The sequence below is a fragment of the Protopterus annectens genome, chromosome 2.part0, assembly GCF_019279795.1.
Source record: "Protopterus annectens isolate FY-2018-M chromosome 2.part0, PAN1.0, whole genome shotgun sequence".
In the NCBI taxonomy this organism is placed as follows: domain Eukaryota; kingdom Metazoa; phylum Chordata; order Ceratodontiformes; family Protopteridae; genus Protopterus; species Protopterus annectens.
In genome coordinates, this window is record NC_056728.1 from 700,010,367 (window position 1) to 700,034,843 (window position 24,477).

The following is a 24,477-nucleotide window of genomic DNA, read 5'->3' on the forward strand; positions in this document are numbered from 1 at the left end:
GGTGTTAATATTACTTTCTTTACCCCACCCTATAACCACATATAACCCATTCCACGTGAAAATGGTATGTGCAATCACAATTAACACCCCTGGACGTTTGTCCTGTTGGGTCATATATATTTGCATGTCCGTTGATGCATCTGCCCTGTTCATACATCCACACCTGATGGCCTGTTGCCATCAATTATCCCTACATGTTGTTGGACTGTGTATTTCTGTTCAAATTATGCATGTGTTATGCACGCTGTTCAATGGTGTGAATATCTGGGTGTTTGGTTAATGGGAATACTAATGCATGCTGTTACAACTAACTGTGAATGGTATTATATGTCACTAACCCAAACTGTCATGACATAATGCAAACCATAGTACGACAGGGAAGGCGGGTTCCAGCGGACCCACCTCTCCCACCTCAGCTGGCGAGTGCACCTGGCACTAGTGCCGAGTCCGGACCCTCCTCCGGTGGCCCTGTGCCACCTGCGGGTGGAAGCTGCAGGGATGGGGCTCACCCCTCTGCAAATGCGGCCGGAGGAGATCCACCACTCACCCTCCGAAACGTCCGGTCTGTGGTGCGTAGGTAGATTCGGGGCTCTGTCCTTGTGCCCCTCCGCCAGCTCGGGGCTCGGGTGGCAACTAACGGGCATGCCTGTTGCCCGCCTACACAGCCCCCAGCACATTCCGTCCTGGGCAGTGAAGGAACAGTGGCAACTGCCTATGGGTGGGGATATCAGTTCCACTGTTGCCATCTGTGGGCTCATGGGCTCTGGATATCCAAACCTCCGTCCCCGTCAATTGTGTAACCCCCCCACACATGTCATACACCGCCCCTGTATGCGTCTTGTTTGTCTTGTCTGTTTACCTACCCAACCTACCTCCCCAGCTGAACCGACTTCCTTCACCTGACATACCACTCTTACCTGAAAAAAATAAATAAATAAAAAAAGGGCACTCTGTACACACAAAAAAATTACGCCCCATACATAGCTGCCCATTCCGCACACATGTCCGCTGGACATGGAACCTATCAATTACAATTGGCTGTACAACAAGTATTATTGTTGTCCTGACACCTCTCTCAGGGGTGGAAGGTTTCAAATGTCACACCAAATTACATACATATGCACAGCTGTTGCTAATGAAGAAATGGGCAGCTATGGGCCTTACCTACATCCCTCCTGCACATCCCAAGCTTGTTTCCCTACTGTCTTACCCTCTTTGTGACCCCTTTTTCACCACTTTCCTGTCTCCCCATTTTATTTTCTTTCAAAGAAAATAGCGCGAGTGTGCACGGAGCTAACCGCCAGTGCGCATGCGTGAGCTCTGCGCAAACCAGCGCTAGCCCGGCTACAACTGCTTAAAAGTTCCTTAGTCACTGTGATTGACAGGTCCTGTACTCAGTTCAAAAGAAAAATAAACTCCCACTGTCAGTCCCGAACCCAGGACCTTGTAAACACTAGTCTGTACAACCTACCACTAAGCCATGACTCTTATACAAAAACATTGTGCTAAAATAAATATAACCTGTAAAAGTAGGGATGAATGTAAAGGGAATATAGGATGTGTAGTACACAAAGCATGTCATTTAAAATAAATGTCAAAACCACTGGATATCCATAATAGTAGTGTGTGAAAAGAAACAGCCATGCTAGTTGGCAGCCTGTAGATATTAAGGTCAGTTAAAGTACATAGATATATGTATGCATATGTACATATATATATATATATATATATATATATATATATATATATATATATATATATATATATATATATATATATATATCTATATATAGTTGTAGGAGTCAATGTGCATACACACTTGCTACAGGAACATGAAAGAGGAATGGAGAATTGTGAATATACAACACAGCCTGAAGCATGAGAGAGATACTAACCTTTACAGTCACAGAACACTGTCCACAGCATACCAGCATGGTCCCCGCCCTCACAATCTGAAAGGGCAACGCCTATCACACATACCCTTTTATAGCACTGACCTGAAATCACAGTGAGAACTGCAATCAGTACACAACTGGCTGTATGCAATTAGCAAATGCTGGCCTTCAACTGGTGCAGAGGCCATCACATGGACCTATGCAGATACCTACAAAAGCATCCAGTGCTAACACTCCCCACATGCAATACATTCATTGCATTGTCTGTAAGCAGACAGAGGGAGGGCGAGAAGTGGAAGAGAGAGAGAGAGAGAGAGAGACAAAAATAAAAAAAAAAAACAGACACTGTGACTCTCTGTACCCTGAAGCTGTCAGCACTGACAGTAGCAGCAGCAAGCAGAAGCTGTGGTAATGCAACCAGCTGTGACAAACAGAGGTAATGCAAAGTAGCAGGTTAATAGTGTGCATACTGTGAACCCTCCAAATGTGTCATAGGTCTGTATCCATAGGTATGTCCATGTGATATGTTGTGTGTACGTAGTTCCAACAAAAGGGGATGACCATACATCACATGTCAAGCAGTCATAGGCCAGGATCCTGGTAGCATGTGTCTGTGCGTTGGCCTAGCAATGGCTGTAGTGACTGCTTTGAAATGTCAGCCAGGCCCAAAAGTCTGGATCAGCCCATCCCAAAGGCACACTGGCTGGGAACAAGTGTCTGCAGGTACCTGATGTCACTGCACATGCATCCCATACTGCATAATCCCATAGCGTAGCAGACCAGGCCCATTATGCATATGATGTGGTAATTCCCAGGGTCAGTCGAGGTGCCCCTTAGTGTTGTGGGACCACTGTTGCTGTATGCCACTGTCCAGGTACATATCCTGTAGCACGGCCAAGATAAACTATCAGTGTTACATGCAGTGGTATGTCCCCTCAGAGTGCTGGTAGCACACATCCAGGGGGACCACGAGGTCACAGTGATGCTGTGTGTTCTCCTCTGCTGAGGGGGCCCTCACCTGGACATGTGCGTTGATAGGAGGTTACATCCAGCTGGGATAAATATCCCAAAGGTGAGGGAGAAGGAGGGGATATGTGCACCAACATGTCTGCAGCAATGTTGCCAATATCGTGTGTTTGGTGAATGTTAAGTAGGTGTGGACTAACACAGAGCATATCTAAGGCATGTGGTCCATATGTGTAACATAACTGAAGAAGGCCTTGTGGTCATCCATAGTGTTTGTGTCCATTTCCTCCCAGAGTAGGCTGTGGCTGTTGTTATGACGGACTGTAGCGTAGTACCAGTGCTGACCACAGATGCCTACCCTTAATGTGAATGTGCTCTGTCCTGCAGTAGCCTCCTGCTATTGTTATACAATCTGCCTCTGTCTGGGGTCCACTGGACAGGATGCCTAACCTTTGTGCATAGGGTCTGGGTTAGACATGTGTGTGCAAGTGTCATGCAATCCGCAGCATGTCCGTGGTAAGCATTTGCAAAGGGGTCAGCAGTGTGGCTTGTGGCTTCCACTGGCCCAGTGTGCTGCATGGATACCATCCCAGTCCCAGCAAGTGAATAACTGTCTAACCACATACATATCAAAGTAGTCTACTGTGCTGGTGGTGGTGGTGGGATATGTATATCCAGGCCGAGTAACGTCTGTCCACATCACAGTAGTGGATGGTGTCCCACATACAGTACCTTGGGATGAACCCCCAGAGTGAGGTTGTGCATAGCACCTGTCAGTGTGTGCTGACCGATGGGGCATGCTACTACGTTGTGTGGAATGTGGCAGGTATTGTTGCACAGGTGTTGGCTGAGCACTGATATCTGGCCATGTACCTGTGTATCCACCACGACACACACATGCAACATATGGGAGTAGTAGTATATCACTACACATGAGTATCATGTATAGTATGTGTGTCATACATAGCTGACATGGTCTGCTGATATCCTGTCTGTGTTCTCTTCCAGGGAGATGGCGCGACAGCGTAACCCCGCCTACTCTGTGGCAGAGGATGAGGAGATCCACCAGAGCCTGGTGCGGGAGTATGACATCCTGTTTTCCCGCACCAGTCAGAACCAGCAGGAGAGGGCCGCACTGTGGCAAGACCTTGTCCGTAGGGTAAATGAAATTGGCACGCATAACAGGACATATGAGCAGGTATGACATCACTGCAGTGATTTAATCCGAAGTGTCCGGCAGCGTGCATCAGATATCCACAGGCAACAGGTCGCCACAGGAGGTGGGTGGCCACACATCCCCCCTCACCAGACTGGAGGGGCTACTCCTAAGTGTTGTGGCTCCAGCCCCGGAACACCAACAGCAGTACACCTGCATTATGATGGAGGCTGGTTCCACACAGCAGCACGACATGGAGCATGCAGGTAATATGCCATATGTACACCTGACTGTTCTGTACACTGTATCATATGCAATATCAATGGGACAGATGTGCCCACTGACATTAATCTCATCATTTCTGCAGGTCCCTCCAGGGTTACAGAGAGACAGGCCATCCATGCTGGTGAGTGTGTTTAACATATAATAGTCCTGATAATGCTAGTAACAGTAGTGTAACTCAGTAGTGCTCTGTGTGTATACTGCAGGGTGTGCATGTGTGCATGTGTGCAGGTGTGTCAGTGCCCATGTGTGCATGTGTGCAGGTGTGCCTGTGTCCACGTGTGCTTGTGTGCAGGTGTGCCTGTGTCCACGTGTGCATGTGTGCCTGTGTCCATGTGTACATGTGTGCATGTGTGCCTGTGTCCACGTGTGCATGTGTGCATGTGTGCCTGTGTCCACGCGTGCATGTGTGCATGTGTGCCTGTGTCCACGTGTGCATGTGTGCATGTGTATACATGACCATGTGTGCATGTGTGCATGTGTGCATGTGAACATGTGTGCATGTGTGCATGTGTCCACGTGTGCATGTGTGCATGTGTCCACGTGTGCATGTGTCCACGTGTGCATGTGTGCATGTGTGCATGTGTGCATGTGTGCCTGTGTGCATGTGTGTGTAAGTGCATCACTGGTAACAATGTCTGGAGAATGTAAACTGTGTTTCCTGTCTTCATCCCACAGGTTCTGGGGCTGCTCTGGTGACCTGCAGCAGGGAACCAGAATCCAGTGCCACGGCTACTGGTAATGATGATATATGTGTAATGGTACAGGAAGGTGTGTCAGGGTCTGCCATTGGTCAGCCAATTGACAGTACACAGCTGTCAACCCCATCATTGCGCACAGTCATCCTGCCTATACATCCTATGTCACCATTGTCCCTAGGTGATGGACAGGATACAGCGGGCATAGACCAGGGTAATGTGGTACCTGTGGCACATGCATCCCCACACAGCAGCCATGGGCAGGGTCCTCCGATGGTACCACACAGACAGTTGCCCATGGGTTCTCGTGGGAGCATCCGTGGGCGTACTGCCTCTGGCCGACGTGCCCAAAGAGGTCTGTCAACCTCAGCGATGTTTCGGACTGTCATGCAGGCTCAGTCACGTATGGAAAGGTACACCAGACAGGGTCTGAGGGAGCTCAGAGCATGCCGCACAGCCATGACAAACAGTATGCGTGACATTGCGGATGCTATCCGTAACTTCACCGATGTCATAGACAGACATTGTGGGGACATATTACAGCAGTTCCACAACCAGATGTCCATGAGCCAGGGCAATGGTGGGCGTCTGCGGCGTCGACGTGGCCGTATGCCGGCAGCGGCAGCAGCTGGCAGTCGGCGTGGACGGCAACAGGCTCACGCATGCCCCCATAGTGCCAGCAGCAGCCCCAGCAATGCTGGGTCTGTGCTGTCATCGGAACGCCCCAGGAGACCACGTGCACGTGGCTCTGGACAGTCCCAACAGGGATATGTGTCCAGTCAACACACTCCCGCTTCTGATGACAGTACCCAGTCAGGCTTTGTACTGGATACGGTCCGTAGCACCCCTGCCAGGCACAGGTACCGTGTCCGTGCACACAGACACTGATCTGTATGGCCTGCCAGGTGCAGTCTGTGGCTGTCCACAAACCCCTGTATATGGCAGCCATGAGGTGGAACTGTGTGCGTGCATACACCCATGCGGAATGTTAACACTTAGGGCAACCACATACACGCACACACTGCACCAACACTGCCCCACCCTGTACTGCTGCCCCTCACCAACACACATACACACATGTCAATTGGTGGTATCAGTGGCTGACTCAGGCATACCTAATCCACACCTTGTGCATATGATGACACTGTGCCACCTCCTGCAATCTCCAACATCATTGCGGGAACAGGTAAACACGTTGCTGATGCACAGGGTGACTACATAGACGTGTATTAGTAGTATCATGTTGGTAACAGTACAGTGTGCTGCTATGACTGTGTGTGTACCCTAGCATGCCTGCTGTAGTAACTGTATGAATGTCCTGAATTGTTATCTGCACCCATAGTACATACCAAAGTATAACAGCTGCACATAATTGCATGCCGGTGGTAAGGTTGTCAACAGATAGCCGCATACATGGGTAGCACAGGGGGAAAGCTAACGCAAGTAGTGATATGCAATGGTGGACATGTACAGTAATGGTGTCAAGATGCCCACAACGACTATGCCATGTGTATGTTCACGCATCTAGATATGTGTGCAGTACCAATGTTGTCCAGACCACAAATAAGTATGACATAATAACGGTTCCACCATGGGCATCTGTGCTGCGCATTCCTGGGTACATGTTGATAGTGCCTACATATTTGCATTGTTACTTATTGTTATTGTTACCCCTTCTTTGTTGTATGATGCAGTACTTCCAGCCCTGTGTACTGTAGCCTTGTTTGCATGCATGTTCGCCTGGGGTCCCCTGGAACACTGCTTACACCTGCAATGCAGAGTTACAGTGCTTCTGTAGACTGCTAGTGACATCTGCATAGCGTACCATATGTATGTCAACCTTACACATGACAGAACGTCACTGTCTGTCCTGTACGCATGTACGTTGCCTGTGACACATTGCACACGTCTTACCTGGCATTTACCCATGTGTGCAGTCATATATGTCAGTGCTATGAGACAGAGGCAGTCCACCCACACATACACACCTTCAGTATGTTGTTCCCCATTGGCCCTATGTGTTGGTACTCACCATGGCAATCACACTACTATGGTGGCATGTACAAAGGTAACCTGTGAATCGCCTCTATGGTCCAGTCGTGGTTTATGTGGGTCATGTGTCATTGTCACAGCTGCCACATGTATGCAGTCAGCCATCACCCTTGGCCAGGAATGTACAACACATGTGTGGGATGCCACCACACAGCCAATCTGGGGACTGGTCTCTCTGAACCCAGTGATGCCATACCCTGTCAGGTGACATGTCATATATACTACGTCCAGGACAAACGTCAAACCCAATCCCTGCTGCTACTATTGATAATACCCCTGAAGATGTTCCTGATAGCTTTGACCAGTCCTTTACTGAGACAGTGCAGGCCCTAGCTAGCCATCTACCTCCTAGCTCCCCTGGTCCTGAAAGCAGCACCCTAGAAAACTACTTGCGTCCAGCTGCCAACCAGTCGCCACTTCACTTCTCCACCTTGGTTGTAACAGTGAAACCCACTACACTGTGTGCTGATCAACACCCTGCCGAGTACCTATCAAAACCAGATGATGCTATTGCTTACCCGTCTCAAAGGTAATCAAAGGTACTATGTTAGAATCTAACTTTCCCACCATCTGGAAAATGTCATATGTAATCCCACTTCACACAGGAGGCAGCTCTACTGAAGTCTCCACTTATAGGCCAATAGCTATACACTCTCCACTTGCAGAGATTATGGAGACTTTCGTCATAGACAAGTCATGCACCACCTAATCCAAACTCGCATTATGGCAGACACTCAGCATGGCTTACGTCCTCATCACAGCACTACGTCAGGCCTCCTAGCCTTTAATAACACCATAAGCCATACTTGCAACATCAATTATATATCCACAGCCCTCTTTTTGGATAACTCAAAGGCATACGATATGGTTGATCACCAACTTGGACTCCACACCCTGCACAGACTGTCTAGATACTGAAGCCTTCCAATGGTGTCAATCCTACCTGCATGGTCAACAGCAGGCCGGCCTCTGGCAGAACAAACCCTCTAACCTTCTACCTAACACCCTCAGAGTACCTCAAGGCTCTATCCTAGGGCCCTTGCTGTCCTCCATCGTCATTAACGACCGTTATACTGTCATCCCAAAAGCCAGCTGTATCCAATATGCTGTATACTCTACTCTGATCTGCTCAGCCACATCTCCAGTAGAGTTATGGTCAGCTACCCAGACCACCTGTAATACAATAGCAAACTGGCTTTCTGAACATCGTCTGATCCTAAATCCCAATCAAACTGAACTGCTGTTATTCCACCAACACGTAGGTCTACCACGTTCACCGTTACCATAACATCAACTGATGGCACAATAATCTACACTGACCCATCTCCGAAACTATTAGGTGTCATCATAGACAATAACCTCATATGTGACATACATGTTAACCAGATTAGCAAAGCCATCAATATAAAGCTAGGGTCACTTTACAGAATTAAAGCCTTCCTAGCCCCTCCAGCTAAAGGTGCCATAGCTCGCTCACACCTTGTTTCAGCCCTTCTGTATGCATCCCCTCTACTCTCACATATGAACAAGACTGTCCTTAACAAGCACTGGATTTGCTACAACCACATTGCCAGGTTTGCCACTGGCCTGCCTGTTAGGACACATCATTGCATCAATCTAAATCAGCTTGGTTGGCTTGCAATACCCAGCCTAATACAGTATAACCAACTGATTATGGCCTATAAAATCCTCTATAATCCAGACAATACTCCTGCACTTAAATTATAATCACCCCTATAACAATCCTAGACCGCTTGATCCTCTAACATTGTACTACTTCAAACTAGCGAGTTTATTAACACAGCTGGTGATTCTCTCTTTGCAAATCCTGTAAGTAGATCCTGGAACTCACTTCCAGCTGATATTACCCTAATGTCCACCTTAGGTCATTTAACAGTAGACTCAAACAACATTTGTCATGTAACTGGCTATGTCAGTGTATCAGGCCTGGCTAACTCAGATGTGTAACCTGTGTGAACCACTGTACTGTGTAATTACAATTTAATCCTGGCTTGTGCTCAGGTCTAACATTAACCTGTGGAACATGTTGGACCTGCTTACTTATGTAATCACTGTAAATAATCTGTTTGTACTATGTCATGCTAGTATTCTGTAATGCTGTATCTGCTACCCTCGTAGCTTGTCTCCACGGGCCTACCCTGGGAATGGACATGTATCCAGTTGGGCTATCCCAGTCAACATATGTAGGATAAATAAATAAATCAATACATGATATTACAGTGACGACAATACCAGTCAGACATTGACACACACTGACAGCATGCTGAACACACTGGGGCATACGTGGGGACTCAGACTAGCAGCCTGCCTGTGCATCACACACCTCCGCAGCTGGCACACAGGCATATGTTCCGTCGGAACAGAGCACATGCCACACATGGCACGCACATCCCTGTGCCACACCCGCAGCCTGTAGGGCTACACAACACACCTGCTACAGACGTGTCAGGTACCTGTCATGTGTGCTGCACTGGGGTCCCGCTCAACAGGCTGTATCTGGTGAAGGGCACAGTGATATGACTCAGGGCACTATGGTCCACCACAGCACACATGCATACAGGTCAGACAGAGGCATGGACAGATATGACTCACTCATTGACCATGCCAGTGTGGCTGCCTGGGACATACCTCCCTGGACTACATGATAGGGAACATAGAATGGATCTCTCAGCATGTGGCACAGGCCAGTATGAGCCTGATGTTGGTTGCCAACATACCCTCCCCAGGTATTCTACCACTATATGTGGGAAGGCTGTTGTATGTCTACATTATGCTCAGTCTCCACTGTCATTCATAGGGTATCCACTGGCTGTCAACGTGTGCTTACATGCTAGGGAAGCCACATTGATGTTCACGGATCATCTTGCACGTGACACACATGGCCCGATGTATACTGGCAAGGCTTCTTGGTACACACATACTGCCTTATGCTGCAGGACATAGTTTACATAGCGACCTCCGTGGGTATCACACAGGTTAGGACACTAACAGTGCTGCTACACAACTACAGCAGTGTACACCGGAGGATGCATGCACCAGACACTGCCCTCAGCACGGTGAACTGCAGTGTCTGTGCAGTACCAGATGCATGATTCATGGCTCACAGGTGTTACCCATCACTGACAGGTTATGCCCCATACCATGCCTGTCATCCCCTACACATGTAACACACATGGATAGGGGGGTGGTATCCCAAGTTAACACAGATACACACACCTCCAGGTTGTTGGCACAGCACAAACCATCAGGGCCTACTCATGTGCAGCTGACAGTGTGTCGGACTGCCATCTGGTTCATAGCATGGCACACACAACCCTCACATACACAGGAAGACCACCTATCCTCCATAACAACACCGGCAATATGACAGTCCCATGAACTGTGTTTATAAGGCCATACTGCATCCAGCCGAACATTGTGTGTGAGCATTACTGTAGCTACAACACTCTAGTTGAAGAGTTCACAGCATGTGGTCACCGAAATGCAGTGGAATGACATGTTACCACTACCACAACAGGTGGGAACATGCAGCACCTGTACATTGACTACATGTACACTATATGGCCCAGACCAGATGTGTATCCCCTGCTGTAGGTCTTTCACCATAGACACCCACACTGTATAGGGACATACCACGTGCGGACCCTGCACAGTAAGACACACAGTCATATTGGTATACATTGCTAATACCATTTATCCACACAAAGCATGTGTCAGACACGGTAACTACTGCAGGTCACAGGTATTTATGTGTATGTGTCACACACATACATCATATGTGCAATGCCATTGCTGGGTTAGGCAATGGCATGCATTGTTATGTACAAACACCCGCAAAAGGTCATACTGTGTGACACAACCACACGTGATAGTTGTGGGTTACCAAAACATGCCTATCTGTACTCTGACGATGGTAATAGACACAGTAGCAGAGCACACTATTGCCATTACTAGCCAACTAGCCCTGTCTGGCTGTGCTGATAGTGTGGTGACATCCCCTGTGTTTACTGGTGGGGTATGCAGCATCTGGTGTATAGTAGTATTTGCCAAAAGGATCTGTTCCCTCACACTTGCATTTACACACACCCTACCCCCACACACATGCACACTTGCCATATGCAGGATTCATTCCCCTACCTACCTATGTCATGACACGTGAGAGGGATGCATTAGCAAAGTGCACTGTTCGGTTTACTAGATAGTTCCTCGTCTCTGGCTATACTTATAGGGTGCTGACAACATCAGTACTTTGAAAGGGTAATGTGCATCAGGTAGTGTGATCACCTGATTGCCAAAACTAACATGTTTTTCATACGGAAATGCACACACACACATGTCTTTACAGGTTTCAAAATCCTACCTAATTACATTACGATACACAGGGTAAACGCATTAGCAGAGCGTGCTATTCGCATTACTGGGAGGCTTCCCTTCTCCTGCTGTACTTATAGGGTGCTGACATCATCTGTGTTAAGAAAGGGGCGTGTGCATCCTGTAGTGTGTTCTCCCAGTTGGCAAAAGGAACATTTCCCTCATATATATCTGCACACACACAATAACCCCCACCCCATCCAAACACACACACTTGGCATCTGCAGGATTCAAACCACTACCTAACTATGTTATGACACATGAGACGGATGCATTAGCAGAGCGCGCTATTCTCATTAGTGGGAGGCTTCCCTTCTCCTGCTGTACTTATAGGGTGCTGACATCATCTGTGTTAAGAAAGGGGCGTGTGCATCCTGTAGTGTGTTCTCCCAGTTGCCAAAAGGAACATTCCCCTCTCACAGCCTTTCACACACACAAACCCCACTCACCCACACACATACACACACACTGAGCATTTGCAGGATTCGAACCCCTACCTAACTAAATTTTGACACTTAAGGGCAACACATTAGCAGAGCGCACTATCCAAATTACTGCGCATCTGCTCTGCACCTGTAGTATTTCTAGGGTGCTGACATCTTCATTTCCACAGAGGTTTGTAGATGTCGTACTACCTGTCAGGTGGCGGATAGCATGTATATGCATTTGCAGCCACCTACATCAGGGTCAGATGTGCACATCGCACTGGTAGGTTATGTTCTATACCATGCTTTGGGACCACAGGACCTGTAACACACAACACAACCAGTCCAGCACACCACACCCACATCCAGGACACACACCTAGCTTCCCTGGGAACAGTGCCAGGATATGCAGGTATTCACATACACCATTCCAGTTGTTAACATCAGGTACAGGCATATTGTGTGTGAGAACTACTCAGGCCTCTACCACTTTACCCTACCGCCACTACAATTTGTGGGTCCATGTGCCATGGCAGAACCACACACCACAGCCACATGGGTTAATACATATTGCACCTGTCCATCTGCAATGTGGGTACTCACTGTTCCACACCAGAGGTAGACCACCATTGTTGATACCTGCCCATGTCCACCTTTCCCTGGACATCCATATCCCATCTCCACCCCCAGGCAAGGTTGTCACTGCACACAAACTGTGTTTAGCACAAGCAGACTCTACACTTGTGTAGACTGGGGTGGATGACTTCAGATGACCCATGCTGGAGGACTATACTGGCCACTCAGCATAATCCTTGACACTTGCATCCTATGAGCATGTGTACAGTTTGCATTGGTCATTCAGATATTGGCAAAGGCTCTTGCTACCCCCATAGTGCCTATGTTAGGCAGGGCTCAAATGACAAACCCACCTTCATAGGTATCACAAGGGATAAGAAACTAAGAGCAATGCTACCCAACGCCAGATGTCTAAACCTCCAGATGCATGCACCCAAAACACTCCTTGGCATGGAAAACATCGATATCTGTGCAGTAACAGATGCCTGGTTCAGGGCTACTGAGAGCACATCAGCACTACCGGGTTTAACCCGGTTGATTTCTTTGAAACAGTCACCAAGGCCATTGATGAGGGGAAGGTGGTTCACACAGCCTACCTGGACCTTGCAAAAGCCTTCACAACAATACCCACTTGGGCATTCTAGAGAAGCTCACCAGCTTAAATATAAGGCCCTATGTCACTAGATGGATTGCACAGTGGCTCAAGGACAGAACCCACATGGTTAGCATTGCTGGAGCCATGCCAGACCCCACAACAGTTACGGGTTGTGTCCCACAAGGCTCAGTCCTGGGACCCTCTTGTTTGGTATATATTTATTGGAGGTACAGGCCAACACGGACGGACTGTGGCTGTCCAAATATGCAGATGACTGCAAACAGGCCACCATAATCACCTCTCCAGCTGACACAAGCATCTTCCAAAGGGGCATCATAGCAACAGACAACTTGTGCCAGAGCCATGGCCTTCTGCTGAACAGTGTTTAGAAAGGGGAATGTGCATCCTGTAGTCTGTTCACCTAGTTGCCAAAAGGGATATTGTCCTCACACACACTAACCCCCCTCAGCCAAAAACACACACTTGCCAATTGCAGGATTCAAACCCATATCTGACTATGTTATGACACTTGAGATGGACACATTAGCAGAGCACACTATTTGCATTACTGGAAGTTTTTCTTTCTCCTGCTATACTTATAGAGTGCTGACATCATCAGTGTTTAGAAAAGGGAATGAGCATCCTGTAGTCTGTTCACCTATTTGCCAAAATGGACATTACCTTCACACACTAACCCCCTCAGACAGACACACACACACACACTTGTCATTCGCAGGATTTAAACCCCTACCTAACTATGTTATGACACTTGAGACAGACGCATTAGCAGAGCGCGCTATTCGCATTACTGGGAGTTTTCCCTTCTCCTGCTGTACTGATAGAGTGCTGACATCATCAGTGTTTAGAAAAGGGAATGAGCATCCTGTAGTCTGTTCACCTAGTTGCCAAAAGGGACATTGTCCTCACACACACTAACCCCCCTCAGCCAAAAACACACACTTGCCAGTTGCAGGATTCAAACCCCTATCTGACTATGTTATGAGACTTGAGACAGATGCATTAGCAGAGCACGCTATTTGCATTGCTGGGAGTTTTCTCTTCTCCTGCTATACTTATAGAGTGCTGACATCATCAGTGTTTAGAAAAGGGAATGTGCATCCTGTAGTGTGTTTTCCTAGTTGCCAAAAGGGACATTACCCTCACACACACAAACCCCCCTCAGACAAACACACACACTTGCCATTCACAGGATTAAAACCCCTACCTAACTATGTTATGACACTTGAGACGGACGGATTAGCAGAGCGCTATTCGCATTACTGGGAGGTTTCTTTTCTCCTGTTGTACTTATAGGGTGCTGACATCATCGGTGTTTAGAAAGGGAATGTGCATCCTGTAGTGTGTTTTCCTATTTGCCAAAAGGGACATTTTCCTCACACACACAAACCCCTCTCAGACAAACACACACACTTGCCATTCACAGGATTAAAACCCCTATCTAACTATGTTATGACACTTGAGATGGACGCATTAGCAGAGCGCGCTATTCGCATTACTGGGAGGTTTCTTTTCTCCTGCTGTACTTATAGGGTGCTGACATCATCGGTGTTTAGAAAGGGAATGTGCATCCTGTAGTGTGTTTTCCTATTTGCCAAAAGGGACATTTCCCTCATACACACAAACCCCCCTCAAACAAACACACACACTTGTCATTCGCAGGATTCAAACCCCTACCTAACTATGTTATGACACTTAAAACGGATGCATTAGTAGAGCGCGCTATTCACATTACTGGGAGGTTTTTTTTCTCCTGCTGTACTTATTGGGTGCTGACATCATCGGTGTTTAGAAAGGGAATATGCATCCTGTAGTGTGTTTTCCTAGTTGCCAAAAGGGACATTTCTCTCCCACAGACTTACACACACACCAACCCCACTCACATACACACACACTGAGCATTTGCAGGATTTGAAACCCCTACCTAACTATGTTATGACACTTGAGACGGACGCATTAGCAGAGCGCGCTATTCGGATTACTGGGAAGCTTTTTTTCTCCTGCTGTACTTATAGGGTGCTGACATCATCTGTGTTTAGAAAGGGGAATGTGCATCCTGTGGGGAGGCAGACACCAAGCACACTCTGGCTAAGCTGTCATTCCCTAGGGCAAACAGCCTAGTGTTGACCTCTACACCCATATGTTTAATTGTCAAATGCACATTATTTGTTGCTGATAGACTGTTTGCACATCTTTATTGCCATAGCATTCCCTGTTTGTATGAACAACTTGTGCATCTGTGGAAGATGTTTGCATATGGGAGGGATCCACTATATCACGTATGTCTCTGTAGTCATTTAGCTGTGTGCACTGGGCAGACTGCTATAATGTGGTTGGTTCCTGGAATAACACATAACAATACCAGCTATGTGTGTCCAACTGCTAAACCGAGATTTGGCCTAAGTGTGTGAGCATGCCCAGTTCAGCCTTCCCATGGCATGTTGTCAAAGTGTGTGAGCATGCCCAGTGTGAGCATTCCATATGTTGGACTCTGCAGCCCACCACATTTGTGGATGAGTGTGAACTTCAACAACTATCACCCGTTTATGGTTGTGTGTTGTGTGTCATGTTGTGTAGTTACTGTACAACTGCTTTGTGTGTGAACACAACAGGATTATACTGTGCCTGCAGTGTTTGCATGGGATACTTTGCATACAGTTGTCAACATCCTTTCACACTGACCTAACACTGTAGTACTGTATAGTGTACTGGTAGTACTTTGACTGTGGTGGACAGTATCCTGGGCTTTACTGCTATCACTGCTTTACATTTTGATAGTGGGCACAACAGCCTGGTTACGGGCCAGTTGTGTACATCTGACCATGTTGCATTCTGTTCAGATATGAACTACTTAAACCAGGCTTGTCCAACATTGGTAGTGTATTCCACAACATAGGTGTACATTTGCAAACACTAGCAATGTGCCCTAGTCCATGTCTAATGCTAGTTGGAGAGTGTGTTTGTCCTTCAACACACATTGTAAGTGGAGTTTGCCATGACATATGTCATGGTTAGTATACTGTGCCTCTGTCTACCTGTGACATGACAGTGATACCCAGGATAAATCTACCATCTCCCATCCACTCATCAGGATTCCTATTGAGGAAGATTGATAAGTGACTCTATGGGTAGCCTGTGCTGGGGGTTCACTCATGGGTGGGGGTGGCTTCTGTGTTATGGATCACGCAGTACAGCTTGTCCTATGTAAGTCAGTGCTGGGGTTCAGGTCTCTCATGTGCATAGCTCACTGCCATTCAGATTGTACAAGGTGCAGCATGTTTATTGATGCCAGCAACACAGGCAACACATGGCATCTGTGCAAGCTCTTTGATACTCCTGATGAGGTACTGTTGGGGACTTTACAGTTGATGGAGGTGTCTGCTGAGGTACATCCCACAGGGGCTATTGTAGTCAATTGTACCGCTGATGAAGGATGACTGCAGAGCCACAATGACCTGCGCTTATCTAGATCTGACAGCCTTCATGATTAGGTGGGTATATGGTATGTTTCTGTAAACACTACAGCACATGTTTGTCCAATGCAGGATATCTATCACCTTGTGTCCCCAGGTCTCTCATTACATGTTAACTACATAATGGGTTAACACCTATGTGGTAATTGGTGGGCACTTACTGTATAGCCACGGGGGTTGACTATACACGTTTCTGCACTTAGCTTGCTGACATGGCTATGGCACCAGTTGTCTGTTTCTATGTGGCCCTTTTGTGGGATGCTTGTGTCAGCTGGTGGATCATATGTGGTGAGCAGTTTGTAGTCCTCTGCAAACATGTTCGGACACAGTCCTTCCATGTTTGCCTGTACCTATGGGACATATATACCAGACGAGGGAGATCCCAGGACAAAGCCTTGTGGGATGCCAGTTATATCTGGTTTGTAGTCTGACTTGGCTGCAGCATGTCTGACCATGTCTGTTCTGTCCTTGGTCTGGTTTGCAACCCCTCTACTGACATGTGGGTTTATATTTAAGCTGGTGAGCCTATCTATAATGAACACGTAGGGTATTGTATAGAAGCCTTTGCAAGGTCCAGATACACTGTGTGGAGCACATTGCCCTCATCAATGACCTTAATGGCTGTTTCAATTGAGTCAAACATGGTTAGGGGCAGGATCTGCACTTGAGAAGGCCACACTGGGTTGGGTCTGGTGTCAGTAGGTCCCCAATATCTTTATGTCTGTGGTACATGCTGATCCTTTCCATAGCTGTGCATACCAAGCTTCTCAGAATTCTGGGGTAGTAGTGTTCAGTATCCATTCAGGCAACACCTTTGTTGAGAAGGACCACTGTTGTTGTACACTGCTCTTTGGGTACATATTCTGTGGTAAGGCTGACATTGAGCAGTAGTGTGGTTTGGCATTCCATTCATCTTGGAGTCCATGTTGCACTAAGCCCAGGACACCATCTCATACCATTGCTGCTGTGTGTTTTGCTTTGTAGATGTTGGCAGTTACCTCAGCATCTGCAATGTCAGGGGGCCAGCAGTCTGCTGGGATAGATATTCTGCATTGGGGGTTTGCACTGCACCTGTCAGGATGTATGTTGGCAATATGTGTGTGTGTTTGTGATATTTGTGTGATTCAGGGCATATCTGTGAATTCCCAACATGGTTCCTACCATCAGTTGTGAAAGCCTTGGGATTATCCTTAGTGTCCTGTACAATTTGTATCTTCATAGGTTCATAGGTTCATACTAGGCTATCCACCCTGGGCATTTGTTAGCCTAGCCAGAGTGTGTGTGGCTTTTGACACCCCTTGCTATGTGAATATTATGGCCATTTATGATTTGCTTTGCTGTGCCTCTGTCTGGACATGACACAGTGAAGACCCCAAGTGTAACTCTACAATCATCCATCCACTTGGCAAGATTCCTGTTGAAGAGTGTCAGTGAGGGGCTCTGCCTAACATGGAATGGGATTCTGGTCCAGGGTGTGGGGAGCCTCTGGATTATGTATCTGTCCCACCAGCACATCCTATTTCATTATTTGTTGAGGTTGACATCTCTCACTCTCACAGCTCCGATGGATTTGTGTTTTCTGGGGTGGAGCATGTCCATTACTCCTGTGTTGGGCATGGCCTCCTACAACAGGCATGCAATGCCTCTGTGTAGGCAGTATGTGACTGGATTCAGCTGGGGTTTCTACAGCCAGGCAGCATATGACATATATTTGAGACCCTTTATCCTCTTGGTGAGGTACCTTTGAGGTCTTTCTAACTGCTGCAGGTGTCAGGTAAGGTACATCCCATATGAGGCATTGTACTAGATTATGGGTGTGATTAGAGAAAAGTATAGGGGCACAATGACCTCTGTTGCCGTAGATGTGACTCCTTTCCTGATACGGTGTCAAATGTAGACAGTCTTCCTAGCCACATTGGCAATGTGGGTGTCACATAACAGGTTACTGTCCACTTGTGTCCCTAGGTCCCTGGTTACTCCTTCCATACATAATGGTTTACCATCTATGTGGTAATTTGTGGTACCTTGTTTGGTATTTGGTGGGACATTCATACTGTCCAGTGTCTTCAGGACGGCTGGGTGGGGTTATTGTGCGTGAGAGTGCGGTCTGTAGCATGCTACAGACTGCACAGCAGTCTTGCCTACAGTTAGTTGCACATGGGTGAACTCCAATGCCTTGTGCATTGTCAGTTACCTGGACATATGGGTGTCTGTGCTGACTATGGATACTCACCCTCCTTTTATGTTTTGTTCCAGGTTTTGGGGCCATGACACATGATACGTGGTATAACCTGGTAGTGCTGGTGTGCTGTCAGGAGGCTTGCAGCAGGTTTCTGTCACTGCACAGACATCGATGTTCTCCATTCTGGGGATGGCCTCGAGCATGCATATTGGGGTGTACACATCTGGCATTGGTCAGCATTTCCCTTATGTTTCTTCCCACTTATGTTTTCTAGGGTGGTGGGTCAGTCTTTTCAGCCTTGCCTACAAAAGGCTCTATGGAGGTGGCAAAGGCCTTATCCAATATTCAGACGCCCAGGGGTAACAGGTGCAGGCCATCCCAAGGACAGCTGCGTGGCTTGTCAAGCATGACATCCCAAGCAGACAGACATTGGATCCCCTTGGAATGACACCAGTAAGTGTGCCACTTGCTATGACTGATCATTTGTACTGTGGCATTACTCTTGGTAAGGGTAGGATGCTGCGAACGGTGAGTGTCATACCGGCCTGGACTACATAATCAGATAGCTCATCTATGTCTCTTTTCATGTAGTCTAGGGCGGTACATCTCAGGTCATTCACACCAGCATGGACTATGACTACATCATATTTCTACTTGCTTTGGAGTGACCTACATACTTCTGTTATGTGGCATATTGTGGCAGCCTACAGGCAGCTTACTGTACCCTTTCCCTTGTTCAGTCTGGTGTGCGGGACAGCAGTGTGTCTGACTATGGAGTCACCTATTACAACTGTATCAGGCATGTTGTTTCTCCTTCTGGCCTGTGACTGTTTGGCACACCAGCTTTGTGTGCTATGTGTTGCATGTGCTATGTTTGGAGGCTGTTTGATTGGGTGTCTGCTTTAGAGGCCTCTGTTGGTGTGCTGTGTTTGTAATTTGTGCCTCCGGGAATGTTTTTCTGTGTTTATGTGTTTGGTTTGCAGTTGTGATAGGTCTATGTGGGACTGTGTTTGTGGTGTGTGTGGTTACCTTCTCCTACTGACTTGTTTTGGGAGTACTGAGTTGAGGGAGCTCAGCCTCCAGTTTGGATGGATGGTTGCATCTTTCACATATATTTGTATTTCTTGGGTGGAGTTGGGGGTTGTCTGTGTACTTGGGGCAGGTGTAACATTGCCTCAGGATTCACAGATTCCACTTGTTGTGGCTGACCTTAGTGGATTGCATGTGTGGACAGATTTTATTGCTATACTACTGATCAGTGATTACTTCATTGTTCATGTTTGCTCTATCATGTAGTAGCTTCCTCATTCTCTTGCATGTTTTGGTTATGGCTGGTGTCCACCATGCCAGATTTAGGCACTGTGTCTTGTTTTAATTTAGGACTGCATAATCCAAGCATTCCTGGCAGTGTTCATGGAATGGTTGTATTACAGGTTCTGAGGTGTGGCCCATATTTTGCACCTGCTTCCACATCAGTTTGGAGGAGTGCAAATATTGCTTAACACATGTTTTCCACTGTGGTTTTCCGGCCAGGCACTGTGGTCAGGATTTGTATATCCAGTGTGATTACTCTATGGTCTGGTTTTACCAGTGAGCAATACACTTCTCATCTTGACATCCAGTACCCATGTTGCTGATTATCACATCCAGTATGCTTACCCCTCTTGTGGGAGTGGTACATTGTTTCTGGGCCTTTTGGTTTGTGGATTCTATGAACTTTTGTCCTACACTGTTGGAGCTAGTATAATGCTCCCAGTCTATGTCTGGGTATTTGCAGTCACCCAATATAATGTGGTTTGGAGGACTTGATATATTCATGTATTCCAGCATAGGCCAGATGCAGTTCCTGGTGTTAGGACAGTAGTCTGTAGCAGGCTATAAACTGGGGGGCAGTTTTAGCCACTGTTACTTGAGCATGGCTAGTCCATGCTGCTTTTTGTTGTGGTACCGACATGGGGATGTGGTTATCCTTGACAATTCTTGCTAGTCACCCTCCTTTTGTAGCTTGTTCCAAGTTTTGAGGCTGTACAGCACAGTATGAGGTGTAACCTGGTAGTGTTAGGGTGCTGTTGTGAGCCTTGCCTCAGTTTTCTGTTACAGCACAGTTATCAACATTCTCCATACTGGGTGAGTTTAGACTGCATGCATCTTGCTGTTTCAACTTATCCCTTATCTTATTCTTATCCCTTCTGGTACCTATGGAGATAGGTTTGTGTTTTGAGCCTTACCTATTCAGGGCACACTGTGGGTGACAACAGCCTTTGCCAGTATCCATACGGCCTGCACTGATAGGTGCACGCCAGTCCTAGCAGGTGGTGCATCATGTCATGCTCAGCATGTCATCCCAGACTGGCACACATTGGGTCCCTTTGACTAACTGCGATACTTCAGTCAATTGTTGCACTTGATCATCTCATTGTCATGTTGTGGCATGATGCTTGGTGAGGGTAGGATGTTAGTCAGGGTCCTCAGGTGTGCATATAGTACTTGGTGTTACATTACTTAACACATAGCATTCATGCCTCAGGTGGTGCTGCAGGGCTGCCTCTGTGGGATGCGCATATTACACTTCCCTGTACATGTTTGAGAGCAGGTTGTTTCACGTTAGGCATCCCTGTTACTATATGAGTGAGTCAGAGAGGGGTATCATTCCCAAGGTTCCTACTGAGCCAATGTATGTGCTATGCGTTGCCTCTTTGCCAAGGCCAGGGCATACTGGGCACGCCTCCTTCTGCCTACTGGGGCAGGCTCAAGTTGTTCCTCCTCCGAGTCACACTCTGCCTGTGATGGCCTTGGCAATGGTGGGGGGCTGTTTGGCCTGGCCCTATGCTGGTCCTGCTGCAGCTGTTTTCGCAAGATCATATTATGTAGCATAGCACATACCATGACAATTTGGGTACATGTAGTTGGTGTGTACTGCAAGGCTCCACCAGATGTGTCCAGACACCGGAACCGTGACTTGAGCAGCCCAAACACACGCTCTATCACATTACGTGTTTGTGCGTGTGCCTCATTATGGCATTCCTGTGCAGGTGTGTGTGCGTTTCTGATGGGTGTCATCAGCCACGACTCCAGTGCATAACCTGCATCCCCCACTAGGTGTCCGTGTGGGATGTCCCCATTGGCAAATGTCTGGTACAGCTGCGTCAAATGCCAGATGTGGGAATCGTGATAACTCCCAGGGCAGCCAGCACACACATTCATTATTATGCCCTGGGCATCACACACGACCTGGCAGTTGATGGAGGGGAAGCCCTTGCGGTTTATGTAGGCCCTACCCGCTCTCCTGCTGGTGCTTTGATGCGTATGTGCGTGCAGTCTATAGCACCCAGTACCTCAGGGTATTCCGCTATTTGCTGGAAGAGACGCATATTGCTGGCCAATACCTCACGGGCATTGGGGAAATATACATGATCACCGACATGTGCTGACATGGCATCCAGGAACTGGTGTAGTACCCTGGAGGCTGATGCCTGTGATATCCCCATCATATCACCAGTTGGTCTCTGGAAGGTACCTGTTGCTAGTATTCTTAGGCCAACACATACCTTGGTTTCCACTGGGATGGGTTCCCCTCTGTTGGTTCTGTGTGTGAGGCGTGGCCTGCACAGCTCAACAATCTGCTGCAGGAGCTCTCTGTCCACTCTATAGCGCTCTACTATCTCCAGCTCATGTAACCCGTGGTAGGTGACCCTGGGCCTGTACACTCTTCTCCGTCTCCTCACTGTGGGTTGTCTGGCACCATCTGCATTGTCACCACCCTCAGCAAGTCGCCTATGTCTCATTATGACAGCTATGGCAGCCCCTAGCATTTCTGCTCTGAGTTCAGCTTTTTCAGTTTTCACTTCTATTAGCTTACTCCTGTCTTGCAGTGTCTCTTAATGGAAACATCTTGCACGACTGTTTGCAGAGTTTTAAGTGCTGGGCTGGGCTACTATTCTGCATGTGTAATTGCCTGCTTCTAATTACTTTCACCTGCTAGCTTCAGCAGTTATCCCTGCTAGCTTCCTATTAATTCTGTTGCTTCCTTTTTCCTCTCTGTTTCCTCAGGGGGGAGCAACTTGCATACTATCTGAAACACGCTCACAGTGGCTTACACGCACATGCTTACACGGTTAAGAATCTACTTATTCAGGTTTAAACACGCGTACACCCGCGCAAACACTGTTACACGTCTGCCAACAGCCTCCAACATACTCAGACTGCCTTCCACGCGCGCACACCCACGCAAACAGTGTTAAACATCTCCCAACACGCTCCCACATGCTCACACTGCCTTACACGCGCGCACACTGCCTTACTCGCACTTCATTGTGCGCACACGTGCGCATGCACGGCCAGCAAGAAACTTTGGTGCAGGTAACAGTGTACACCTTCCATTTCTTGTCTTTCCATGACTTATCTAGTGGCACACCTCTTTCCATGATCTGTGCCTGTCATCTGTCATGTTACACTGGCCTCCAATGAACTGCGTTTCTTTCTACCATTCCCCCCTGTGATGTCACCTATCTCCTACTCTATTCCTCCCCTTTTGTATCTCTTACACTACTCAGACCATGCTCATTTGCTATGTGACTGTGAGATTCAGTATCCTAACCCTCATTTACATGATATTGCCTACTAATGCTTAGTTACATGTCTTAGACTCAGCTTCCCCCCTTAGCAACCACTACACGGTGGCCATGTTGGTTTTGGTCTGCTGGTCCCTGCATTGTCATTCCATGTATTGCATGAAACCCACATTTGTGGGTTTATAACCTTCTTTTTTATGTTTTTATACAGCGCAGCCTGTTTGCTTGTGAGGCTGCGCTGGGTTTAAACATTGGCGAAAAAAAAAAACATATTTTTATATTTTTGCATCGGGTTATCTTGCCAATGGCCACATATTTGGCCATTGGCATGCTGCCTGAATCATATGCAACCTTTATTTGGAGCTGACATCGCTCCATTGTGGATTTTGCAGGAATGTACTCAGTTGTCAACTGAGTACATTTCTGCAGCTAAAACGTCTCCTACACGGACTGGTTTCTGCTTCGTGGATCGCTAATATGCCTCATTTGCATACCTTTCGGATGCAAGTGAGGTATTTAGCATGTCCACGCCCAGTCCATGTAAGAGACGTTTTAGCTGGTCTCTTACACGGAGTTTAGGGCTGTTCCTGGATCGCGAGGCTTGCATGGAGTGTTGCACGTCTCTTACACTCCGTGCAAGCCTTCGTGAATCCTGCCCATAAAATAAAAAAAATATCTATGTAAACATTTCCAAGCTAAAATCCTAAATCTTTTAGATTTTGTTGCATATTTGGGAGATATACATATTTCCTCCCATTGTTTCTTTGTGAATTGCTTATCCAGTCTCTCTTCCCAATCCTTTCTAACCTTGTCTGATTGATTCCTATAGTTATCATGCAATATTTTATATGCTCTACTAATTATCCTTTTTTGACAGCCTCTGTTCTAGATTCTACTAAAAACTCTACCACTGATGGTCTTTTGTTTAGGATCCCCTATTTCTTTCTCTTTGCCTATACTCTGATATCAATCCTTGATAGGGAAGGTAATCTCTAACCTGCAGCCTAAATAAATTCTTGGCATCTTCCCATTCTATCATCTTTTTTTTTGCTTGTTATTTGCTCCAAATGCCTTGGTTCCTTTGCCAGTTTTCTCCAATAAATTCCATGTCCCTCTTGCCTATTGTCTGTATCCCTAATTGGAGTCATCCCTATCTGCAGAATCGCCATTCTGTATTCCCATGTTGGCTTAGTTCT